Here is a 12,044-nt window from a genome sequence, read left to right on the forward strand (position 1 = left end):
CAAGACAGGGCTACAGCTGAAGCAGCCTCGGGGCCCCGCTGGCCTGGGCCAGTCAAGGAGCCTCTTTCCCTGCCAGGGCAGGGGTCCCGCTGCAGCGTGTCCCCCTACCCGCCGAGGTCCTAAGCCTGCCAGGGGCCAGCATACCCTCGAGGTCAGATGCGGGAGACATCCTGAGGCCACACAAGTGACAGAGCTGAGAGCAGGGTCCTCACCTCCACCAGTTGCCATTTCCTTAATGGAAAGTCCTCGGAAGGTGGCCGGCCTCAGCCTCAGGGCCCCTCGGTGGGGGGTGGGGGGTTGGAACGGGGTGGGGGCAGGGTGGGCACTTGCCAGTGGCATGGCTGTGGACAGGCGGGAGCCATGAGCCAGGCAGGGGAAGTGAGGCCAGAACCCTCCCCTCCTGTGCCAGGCATCCTCCCTGGCCAGAGGCCGGGCCCAGCCACACCCCTCCCAGTCCCTGGGCAGCCCGCTCTGTCCTCCATAGATGAATCTAATCCCATATGTTACAATAAACCGCATGTGCCTCTCCCCAGAACCCCCACCCTCCCCTCCCCTGGCTAGCTGCCCCCCCATTTCCCTATCCTCTGGTAGGGGCGGCCGGTGCCCCTCCTCCAGCCGTGCCACCTCCCATCAGCAGCCAGCCGTGCTGGCATAGGTGTGACGGCCTGGGGTGTGCACGGCAGGCAGCTACTCCAGGTAGATGTCTTCTGTGGGGCAGGTGTACTCCACAAACTGCTTGTAGAACTGCTGAAATGCTCTCCCCACAGACTCCCCCAGGGCTTTGGTGGATTCTTCAGACACAAAGACGTGGCAGGCGAACCGGTGGTCAGCGGGGTGCTTGGTGATGAACCCAAAGTACTTGTTGTTCTTTGGATGGTATCCACAGAAAGAGATGTTTTTTAACTGGAAAAAGTGGCTACATTTATTCCCCTGGTTGGAGAGCCGGGGGCTCATGGCCAGGGGCATCACCTGGGCCTCTTGGCAGTCTTCGGCCTTGACGCCTATCTTCACCCCCCCACATGCTGATCTCTAGGACGCAGTTGGAGGGCGGGTTAAAGTGCACGGTGAGCCGGCGGGTGGTGGCAATCTTTTGCATAGCGGCACAGAGGACATCATTGCCTTTGTGATAGGGCACCTGGACCGAGCCCAGGAACTTCACCTGGAACTGGTCCACCCAGTCGCTGTTTTTGGCTAGGGCTGCCATGTGCTCAGGCTCCTTGGTGACCTCGATGGCGTAGTAAGCGGGGAAGATGCCCCGGGCGCCCGTGAGCATGTTGTAGGCCTCGTACCAATAGTCCTCGGCCTGCAGCTCCACCAGCAGAGGGTCGTCCACCTCCAGCTCGAGCTCGTCTTCATGTCGAGGCACCCTGCGTCGCACACGGCACTCCTTGCGCGCATCAGCACTGCACATGGGCCAGCTGCACACGGGTCAAGGAGGCCCGGGGTTTGGACCGCAGACCTCCCATGTGGTAGACGGACGCCCTAACCACTGGGGCAAGTCTGCTGCCCCCATATGCATCTTTAAACAAATATGAACATTTTCATACATAACCATGCCATTATCAAACCTAACAAAATGAGCAAATCCTTAGTAATATGTAATTCCTAGTTCATAATCAAATTTCCTTGAGTGTCTCAAGAATGTTGCTTTTTTGCAATTTGTTAGAATGAGGATATGACCAACATCCACACAGTATATTAGATTGCTATGTTTCTTAATTTTCCTTTCATCTAGAGACCCCCATCCACCCCTCCTCCCTTTTCATGTCATTGCCTTCTTGCAGAAATTGGGTCAGTTGTCTGTTAGTAGCAGTATTTTTTAAGGTTCTTCACGTTTTTCCAATATTCAAGCAGGGTTGAGAATCCCTGAGATAGAGAGTGTATATCTCAGGACCATTTAAAAAAAAGTTATTGTGATAAAATATACATAACAAAGTTTGCCATTTTAGCCATTTTTAAGTGTGCGTTTGAGTGGCATTAATTATCTTTCCAATGTTGTGCTACCATTCCCACCATCCATCACCAAAACTTTTCCATCACCCCAAACAGAGACTCTGTACCCATTGAGCAATAACTCCCCATTCCCACCCCTACTTTTAATAGCTGAATAATATCCCATTGTATGTATATACCACAATTTGTCTATCCACGCATCAGCTATATGGAAACTTGCATTGCTTCCACCTTTTGGCTAACATGATAATGCTGCTGTGAGCATCAGCGTACAAGTATCTTAGTCCCTGTTTTCAGTTATTTTGCATGTATACCTAGAAGTGGGATTGCCAGATCATGTGGTAAGTCTATGTTTAACTTTTCGAGGAACCACCAAATATATTCCACAGTGGCTGCACCATTTTATATTCTCACCAGCAATGCCCAAGTATTCCAATTCCTTCACATCCTCATCAGCACTTATTATTTTCCTTTTTAAAAATATTATGGACATCCTAGTGGGTGTGAAGTGGTATCTCATTGTCATTTTGATTTGCACTTCTTTAATAACTAACGATGTTGAGCTTCTTCTCATGTGCTTTTTGGCCATTTGTATATCCTTTGGAGAAACGTCTATTCAGGTACTTTGCACATTATTTTGATTGGGTTTTCTTTTTTTTATGATTTACTTTATTTATTTCTCACCCCCCCCCCCCCATTGTTTGCACTCACTGTCTGCTCTCCGTTCATCTTCTTTTTAGGAGGCACTGGAAACCAGACCCAGGATGTCTCATGTGGGAGGGAGGCACTCAATCACTTGAGCCACCTCCGTTCCCTGCTTGTTGTGTCTCTCATTGTGTTTCTTCACTGTGTCTCTTCATTGCATCATCTTGCTACATCATCTTGTTGCATCATCTTGTTGTGTCAGCTCGGCGCACCAGCCCATCACCTCAGCTTGCTGTCTTGCTGTCTTCTTTAGGAGGCATCAGGAACTGAACCTGGGACCTCCCATGTGGTAAACAAGTGCCCAGCTGTTTGAGCCACATCTGCTTCCCTGGGTTGTCTTTTTGTTGTTGCATTGTAGGAGTTCTTTATTTATTCTGGATATTAAACCCTTATCAGATACATGATTTGAAAATATTTTCTCCCATTCTGTAGATTGTCTTTTTACTTTATTGATAATGTCCTTGGATGTACAAAATTTATAAATTTTGGTGAAGTTCAATTTATCAACTTTCTTCTTTTGCTGTTTATGCTTTCAGTGCCATATCTAAGAATCCATTAGCAAATCCAAAGTCATGTAGATTTTCCATGTTATCTTCTAGTAGTTTTATGGTTTTAGATCATATATGTAGGTTATTGATCCATTTTGAGTTAATTTTTGTACATGGTGTGATGAGGTAAAGGTCCAATTTCATTCTTGCATGTGGGAATCCAGCTTTCCCAGCACCATTTGTTGAAGACACTGTTCTTTTCCCCATTGAGTCAACTTGGCACTGCTTTTGAAAAACAACTGGGGGAAGCAGATTTGGCTCAACTGATAGTGTCTGCCTACCACATGGTCCAGGGTTCAAACCCAGGCCTCCTTGACCCATGTGGTAGCTGGCCCACGTGCAGTGCTGATGTGTGCAAGGAGTGCCATGTCTCTCAGGTATCCCCCACATAGGGGAGCCCCATGCACAAGGTGTGCGCCCTGTAAGGAGAACTGCCCCATGCAAAAAAAAGTGCAGCCTGCCCAGAAGTGGTGCCGCACACACAGAGAGCTGATGCAACAAGATGATTCAACAAAAAGAGACACAGATTTCCAGTACCACTGAGAGGAATACAAGTGGATACAGAAGAACACACAGCGAATGGACACGGAGAGCAGACAACTGGCGGGGGCGGAGGGCGGGGAAGGGGAGAGAAATAAATAAAAAATAAATCTTAAAAAAAAAAGAAAAACAATTGGCACAGATATGTGGGTTTATTCCTGGAATCTCAAATCTATTCTGTTGGTTTATATGTCTATCCTTATGCCAATATGACACGATTTTGATGAATGTAGTTTTGGTATCAGGAAGTGTGAGACCTTCAACTTTGTTCTTCCTTTTCCAGATTGTTTTGGCTCTTTGGAGCCCCTTGCAATTCCACCTGAATTTGAAGATTGGCTTTTCCATTTCTGCAAAAAAGCAGAATTATGCATTCAGTTTGCTAGTATTTTGTTGAGAATTGTTGTATCTATAGTCATAATGGAATTTGGTCTATAATTTCCTTTTCTTATGATGTCTTTTTATCTAACTTAAGTATCAGGATAGCACTGACCTCATAGAGTTGGGAGACGTTTCCTCTTCTTCAAGTTTAGGAAGTGTTTGAGAAGGATTGATGTTAATTTTTCTTTGAATATTTGGTAGAATTCATTAGTAAAGCTATTTGGTCCTGGACTTTTTGTCAGGAGGTTTTTAATTACTGATTCAATTTTTGTTACTGGTTTGTTCAGATTTCCTATTTCTTCTTGGGTCCATTTAGGTAAGTTTTGTGTTTATAGGAATTTGTCCATTTCAACAAGATTATCTAATGGTGGCATATAATTGATCATAGTATCTCTTATAATCTTTTTTATTTCTCTAAGGTCAGTAATAATGTCTTTACTTTGATTTCTGATTTTAGTTATTTGTTCCTTTTCTTTTCTTGTTAGATGAGATAAAGGTTTTTCAGTTTTATTTGTGTCAAAGAACCAACTTTTGGTTTTGTTGATTCTATCTATTGTTTTTCTAGTCTGTATTTCATTTTCCTTTGGTCTAATATTTATTATTTCCTTCCTTTGCTAACTTTGAGTTTAGTTTGCTCTTCTCTTCCTCGGTTTGCGAGGTGTGAAGTTAGATTATTTATTCGGGACCATTCTTTTTTAGTGTAGGCCTTTACAGTAGTAAATTTCCCTCTGAGGGAGCAAATGTGGCTCAAGCGGTTGGATGCCTGCCTCCCACATGGGGAGTCCCAGGTTTAGTTCCCAGTGCCTCCTGAATAAACAAAAAACAAGCAAAACAAATGAAAAACTCAAGGAAGCTGATTTGACTCAATGGTTGGACACTGGATTCCCACATGTAAGGTCCCAGGTTCAATCCCTGGACTCTGGTACCTCAAAAACAAGTTCCCTCTGAACATTGCATTCCCTTCATGCCATGAGTTCTCATTTATTATGTTTTAGTTTTCATTCCTCTCCATGTATTTTCTAATTTCCCTTGTGGTCTTTTTCTTCAACCCATTGGTTGTTTAAGAATGTGTTATTTATACTTATTTATGAATTTTCCAATTTTCTTCTTCTTACTGATTTCTAGTTTCATTCCCTTGTAGTCAGAGAAGATGGCTTGTATGATTTCAGTCTTTTAAAATTTATTGAGACTTGTTTTTTGACTTAATGTCACATCTTGGGAAGCAGATGTGGCTCAATTGATAGAGCATCTGCCTACCATATAGGAGGTCCAGGATTCAAATCCAGGTCCTCCTGACCTGTGTGGTGAGCTGGCCCACATGCAGTGCTGCCACATGCAAGGAGTGACATGCCACGCAGGGGTGTCCTCCGCGTAGGGGAGCCCTACATGCAAGGAGTGCACCCTGCAAGGAGAGCCACCCCACACAAAAAAAGTGCAGCCTGCCCAGGAGTGGTGCTGCACACACAGAGAACTGATGCAGCAAGATGACACAACAAAAAGAGACACAGATTCCTGGTGCCACCAAGAATGCAAGTGGACACAGAAGAACACACAGCGAATGGACCCAAGAGAGCAGACAATGCAGGTGGTGGGGGGAAGAGGGGAGAAATAAATAAATCTTTTTTAAAAAGTCATATCTTCCCAGTCAGTCCCATGATCTCTGGATACTTTAGGGTTCATATCCTTAAAACATAGTCACCCTTCTCCTTGAACATGGTATACCCATCTGTATTAGTCAAAGGGCTGCTAATGCAAAGTACCAGAAATCTGTTGGCTTTTATAAAGGGTATTTATTTTGGGTAAAAGCTTACAGTTACAAGGCCCTAAAGAATCCAACTCAAGGTTTCTTTCTCACCAGTCAGTTGCCACATGTTGAAGCAAGATGTTCACTGATCCCTGCCTACTCTCCCCTTTTCCTCCTGGCTTTCAGTATCAATCTCAGCTCTTTTCCCAACAGTCCCTGTAAGCTATCAAGCAAATGGTTCATCTCTCTCCAGGGCTGCAAGATAAAAAATGACAAAGTTCTCTCCCATGTGTCTTCTTGAGTGAGTCTCCATTTATATATAAGCCTACCAAGGGGGCAGGGACTCAACCTGAGTCACACTTACTGACATAGTCAAATCAAAGCCCTAATCTTAACAGGTAATTTAATCAAGGGACCCTCAACTGAATCCAATATAATCAAAAGGTCTCACACCCTAAATAATAGATTAGTTTACAAACATAATCTCTCTCTTTTTGGTATTCATAAATAATCTCAACCTGCCATACTATCAAAATGAGGAAATTAACAATGATCTATAATAACCATCTGGTCCACAGGTCTCATTTAAATTTCTTTTTTTTTTTTAAGATTTATTTATTTATTTAATTCCCCCCCTCCCCCGGTTGTCTGTTCTCTGTGTCTGTTTGCTGCGTCTTGTTTCTTTTGTCTGCTTCTGTTGTCGTCAGCGGCACTTGAAGTGTGGGTGGCGCCATTCCTGGGCAGGCTGCACTTTCTTTTGTGCTGGGCGGCTCTCCTTACAGGGCGCACTCCTTGCTCGTGGGGCTCCCCTACGCGGGGGACACCCCTGTGTGGCAGGGCACTCCTTGCGTGCATCAGCACTGCACATGGGCCAGCTCCACACGGGTCAAGGAGGCCTGGGGTTTGAACCGCAGACCTCCCATGTGGTAGACGGACGCCCTAACCACTGGGGCAAGTCCGTTTCCCTCTTTTTTTTTTTACTTATAACTCTAACCAATATTAACTATATGCAACTAGAATTCATTCTTGCAAAGACAGTGCCAGAGAGAGACTACTGAGGAACTTTTGCTCTGCAGATGTACAGAGCTAACTGGTTCCAATCTATTGCCAACTTGGTTCTTTTTCAGGCTTCCCTTTGATGCTGTGAGCTTCCCATACCTTTCACTAAACTCTCTGTGATGGTTAGGCTAATGTGTCAACTCGACCAGGTAATTGTGCCCAATTGTTTGGTCAAGCAAGCACTGGGCTAACTGTAATTCAAAGACATTTATGGACTTTAGTCACTAGTGACTTTACTGCATAGATAGCTGCTTACATCTGCATCAGTCAGAGAGATTGCCATTAGCAATGAGAGATGCTTTATCCAATCAGTTGAATGCTTTAAAAGGGGAAGTGATTTCAGCATTGAGTGAGAATTTCCCAGCTCATCTTTGGACAGCCAACATCTCCCAGAACTCATCAAGAACTTTCACTGGACTTTCATCAGAGCCTCTGGTTGCAACCTGCTTGTGGAACCAGGACTTATGCAACCCCATCGTCACGTAAGAGACTCTTATAAAATCTCATACTATTGACAGATATCTCTTGTTGATTCTCTTTCCCTAGAGAACACTGACTAATACACTCTCTTTTTGCTTAAGTTAACAGAAGCAAACAAAGAATTCTGAAAACAAATTTCACACACTTTGGGAAGATCTGAAGAGTACCTGGGTTGTGTGTCCATTGCATGAATGAAAAAAAGAAAAGAAAAAGCCCAGGATACAATGCTAGACACCTATCAGCCCAATTCATCCTATTTTCACATTGTTTTGCTTGTCACGCCCAGTACCTGTGGCCCAGTAGTAAATATCCCAGTCATTACTGGACTCATTAATCAGGCGATCATAGAGGTTCAGCTGTTTCTCTGTCATTTGGTGCAGATATTCTTTAGCAAAGAGGCTAAGGAGAATGCAGTTTTCCAACATTCCCCTCTTCCTACTTTCATAGAGTAGGCAGGCTCTTTTGGTTCCTATGGACTCATCAGTTCCCTTCTGCCTTGGAGGCAAGGGGATTTCAGTCATGTCCTTTTGAGAATCTGTTGGGCTGTCACCTCTGTAAAAGCATCTAAATGATGTCACATTGCCCAAAGGAGACACCAGCCTGCGACTTGTCAGAGCAAGTATCCATTCCAAAGCCAGGAACACGGTGACCACAGACATTTTCCCTTAATAAGCACTGGAAGCCTTCAACCCAGTCACTTCTGGGAACTCCCAGAAAGTGGGTCCTGTGGACTTGGGCACAGCAGTCTGATCCAGAAGATGTGTCCCTGTGCATCTCATTTAAATTTCTATGATTGCACCAGTAATATCTTCTTATAGGTTCAGTATCCAATCCAAGATCACTCACTGGATTTAGCTGTCATGATTTTCCTATCCTCATGATTTACAGTCTTGAACTCCTTGTTGTTTAATGCCTGAGAACAGTTGCCTCATATACATTGTCCATTTTATGGTTGTTTATGATGGTAAGGCTAGTCTGATACCAGTTACTCTATCATAGCAAGAAACAAATTTTACCTTAGAATTTTTTAAAAAGATTTATTTATTTATTTATTTCTCTCCCCTTCCCCCCCCCCCCCACCCCAGTTGTCTGTTCTCTGTGTCTATCTGCTGCGTGTTCTTCTTTGTCCGCTTCTGTTGTTGTCAGCAGCATGGGAATCTGTGTTTCTTTTTGTTGCGTCAGCTCTCTGTGTGCGTGGCGCCATTCCTGGGCAGGCTGAACTTTCTTTTGCACTGGGTGGCTCTCCTTACAGGGCGCACTCCCTGCGCGGGAACACCCCTGCGTGGCACCACACTCCTCGCACGCATCAGCACTGTGCATGGGCCAGCTCCACACGGGTCAAGGAGGCCCAGGGTTTGAACTGCAGACCTCCCATGTGGTAGACAGATGCCCTAACCACTGGGCCAAGTCCGCTTCCCTACCTTAGAATTTTAGACACTAGGTTAAGTGCCTTGACTTTTATTTTCTTGGTGGATTATACTCTCCTACCCCCAACTCCCATAAAATATTGCTCTTTTCCTATTTAGAGCTTATGGTCTTGGATTTTATTTTGTTTTACATTAATATTATCCTGTCTGTTTTCTTCCTGTTAGCTTTTGCCTAGTATATATTTCTCCATTCTCTTCTACCTTTTTTACCATTTTGTTTTAGATTTATGTTTTGTCAACAACACATAAATATCTTTTTAACCCATTTTTCTTTTAATAGGGAATTTAAACCATTTATACTTTTTATTTTACTGATATGATTTTACATATTCCTACATTAATTTTCATATTTTCTTTTTTTTCAGTTAATAAAGTTTTCTCAACATTTAGAGAACTTGGTCATATATGTATATCTTGTTTTATATTTTCTTAATTTTCTATCTATATTAAAGAACCAGTGATTTTATGTCTATCTATATTAAAGAACCAGTGTGGAAGGAATTAGGGACAGAAGGTACCTATTACTTATTGAATTTCTACTTTATGCCAGACACAATTTTAGGCACATCACACATTTTTAATTTTCAAAACAGTGTGCAAAGTGGACATTATTATTTTGAAACTGATAAAATAAGAATATAAAGTGATAGAAGGTAAATACTCTGTTAAGGTCACATGTCCTATAAATTATGAAATCCAAATTGACACCCTCTTCCAACTCTAAAATAAGATGAGTCACAGGTTTATTACCCCCCACCCCTTGTCTGGCCTTTAAAATATATATATACTTTTTAATTTTTAAAAAGGTACTTAGATTACATAAATGTAATTTTAGAAATATAGGGGATTCCCATATGCCCTGCTCCCACCCCCTACCGCAAATTTTCCCACACTAACAACATCCGTCATTACTGTGATATATTTGTTACAACTGATGAACACATTTTGGAGCATTGCCACTAAGCATGGATTATAGTTTACATTGTAGTTTACACTTTCCCCTGCACCATTTTGTAAGTTAAAGCAAGATATATAATGGCTTGTATCTATTGTTGCAATGTCATTCAGGACAATTCACAAGTCCCCAAAATTGTCCCCATGTTGCACCTGTTTTTCCCTTGCCCTCCCCTCAGAACCTCCAGTGGCCACTGCCTCCACATCAATGATAAATGTTCTTCCATTTTTAGAATCACATTAAGTCTATACTAAAATACCATAAGTGTACTCTAGTCCATCATTCATTCTCCAATCCTAAGGATTCAGGGATGATGATATCTAATCCACCTCTAGTTGAGATGGGGCTTGGATCCCGTGAGGAAGATGGATGAGAATATCTTGATTGCATTTGCAGACTCTCTCTGTTCCTTGGGATGGTCACTGTCTATCATCAGCTCCTTGTTAATTGTCCTGGGTGAATCCAATGAACTGGAGAGTAGGTGTTGCAACTCTGCTGAGATTCAGGGCCCAGCTGGCACATGGATGTCCCAGAGATTTAAGTCTCTTGGACATACACTTAAAAACTCTAGCACTAACTATAGGTTCAAATAGAAGGGGCAGAAGAATCATGTGTAGGAAAACCACACATGAGTACAACTCTGTCACACTGGGGAGCATAAATTCCAAAGTAGGACCCACTGGCAGGGCACCAAACTCCTGAGCTATCTGCCCTACCTATAGTGTCTGGATGTCTCTGCTATTTGAGGCAAAATTTACTTTTGCAGTCAATGAGATCCTGCTGAGATGTGCATAAGCGTAACATCTGGAATGACCTCCCGACTCACTTTGAAGTCTCTTAGCCATATAAACTCATTTGTGTTTACCCTTTCCCCCTTTTCGTCAAGGCCTTTTCCCAGTTGAATTGCTAGTTGGTGCTTGGTAGTAATTCTTTGGTTCCAGGGGCGCTCATCCCTGGGAGACATGTCCCACACTGCTGGAAAGGTAATGCATTTATATGCTGAGTTCATCTTAGAGAGAGGCCACATTTGAGCAACACAGAGGCTCTCAGGAAGTAACTCTTAGGCACACTCTAATACTAGGCTAAGTTTCAATTTCAAAAGTAAAGTTTCATAATTACAGTCATCAATATCAAGGGCTCTTCAGTGGTCCATCCTCCTTCACTAGTCACTGCTTCTGTACTTGGGAGATACTTGCTGTCCCATTAGAGAATGTGGCAGAGCTCCCAGGATGGGAATTCAATATTCTTTTGGTTAATGTTTGAATCTCCACCCACTGTGGCAATACCCCATGAATACTTGAACACATTTATATACCTTATAGGTATGCCCCAGGTGAACCTTCTCTCATATATCTCCCATCAGTGACACCCTACACCAATGATCCTCCCCTGTCATAGTTGTAACCCTTCTGTGATCCAAAACTTCTTCAAAAATGAAGCCAACAATATAACCAAATACAATTATTAAGAAAATGAAATAACAATGATAGTTTTAAAAATAAGAAATAAGAATTTTTTTAAAATTTTGAAATAAAAAATAATGAAAAAATATTTAAAAATTTTTTGACATTGTGTCTGTCATCACTGTAAGATCTGTTGCCTTGTATGTACAGTGACTTTTTTTCTGTTTATTCCCCCAGCATCTATATTTTTCATTTTTTCTTCAAAAGAAGCTTTAGGTTACAGAAAAGTGCATACAGAATATAAGGGATTCCCATATACCCAACATTCTCCCCCCTTTCCCTTTTCCCCTATAAATAATATTTTACATTGGATGGTACATTTGTTACAATCAAAGTAAAAAAATTGCAACATTGTTACTAATCATGGTCAATGATTTACATCATGGTTTACATTTTGGACCATACACTTCTGTAAATTTTGATGAAATTTAACATGGCCTGTATCCATCATTGCAAGATCATGTAGTACAATTCCACTTCTCCCAAAATGCCCCATGTTCCATCTATTCTATTCCTCTCTCCCCCTCCCTATATGCCATATGTTGCTTTTGTTTCTCTTTTTATCTTTTTTAGTTATTCTTACACTCTCCTCCAACTCTCTCTCTCCTGTTTTTTCCTTTCAACCTGCAGAAATCCCTTTAGTATTTCTTGAAGGGCAGCTTTCTTATTGACAGATTCTCTTAATTTCTCTTTATCTGTGAATATTTTGAACTCTCCTTCATTTTTGAATGCCAGCTTTGCTGGATAGAGAATTCTTGGCTGGAAATTTTTTTCTTTTAGTACCTTGACTAT

General features: G+C 42.5%; 1 protein-coding gene and 1 pseudogene across 4 annotated transcripts in view; one reads left to right on the top strand and one right to left on the bottom strand.

The window, feature by feature from the left end:
* CD99L2 (CD99 molecule like 2) overlaps window positions 1–12,044 on the top strand; it is a 134,010-nt gene that overhangs the window by 53,769 nt on the left and 68,197 nt on the right. The gene's annotated exons all lie outside the window — the stretch shown is intronic.
* LOC139438147 (C-Jun-amino-terminal kinase-interacting protein 1-like) lies at window positions 605–1,411 on the bottom strand (annotated as a pseudogene).

The sequence above is a fragment of the Dasypus novemcinctus genome, chromosome X (genome assembly GCF_030445035.2).
Source record: "Dasypus novemcinctus isolate mDasNov1 chromosome X, mDasNov1.1.hap2, whole genome shotgun sequence".
Taxonomy (NCBI): domain Eukaryota; kingdom Metazoa; phylum Chordata; class Mammalia; order Cingulata; family Dasypodidae; genus Dasypus; species Dasypus novemcinctus.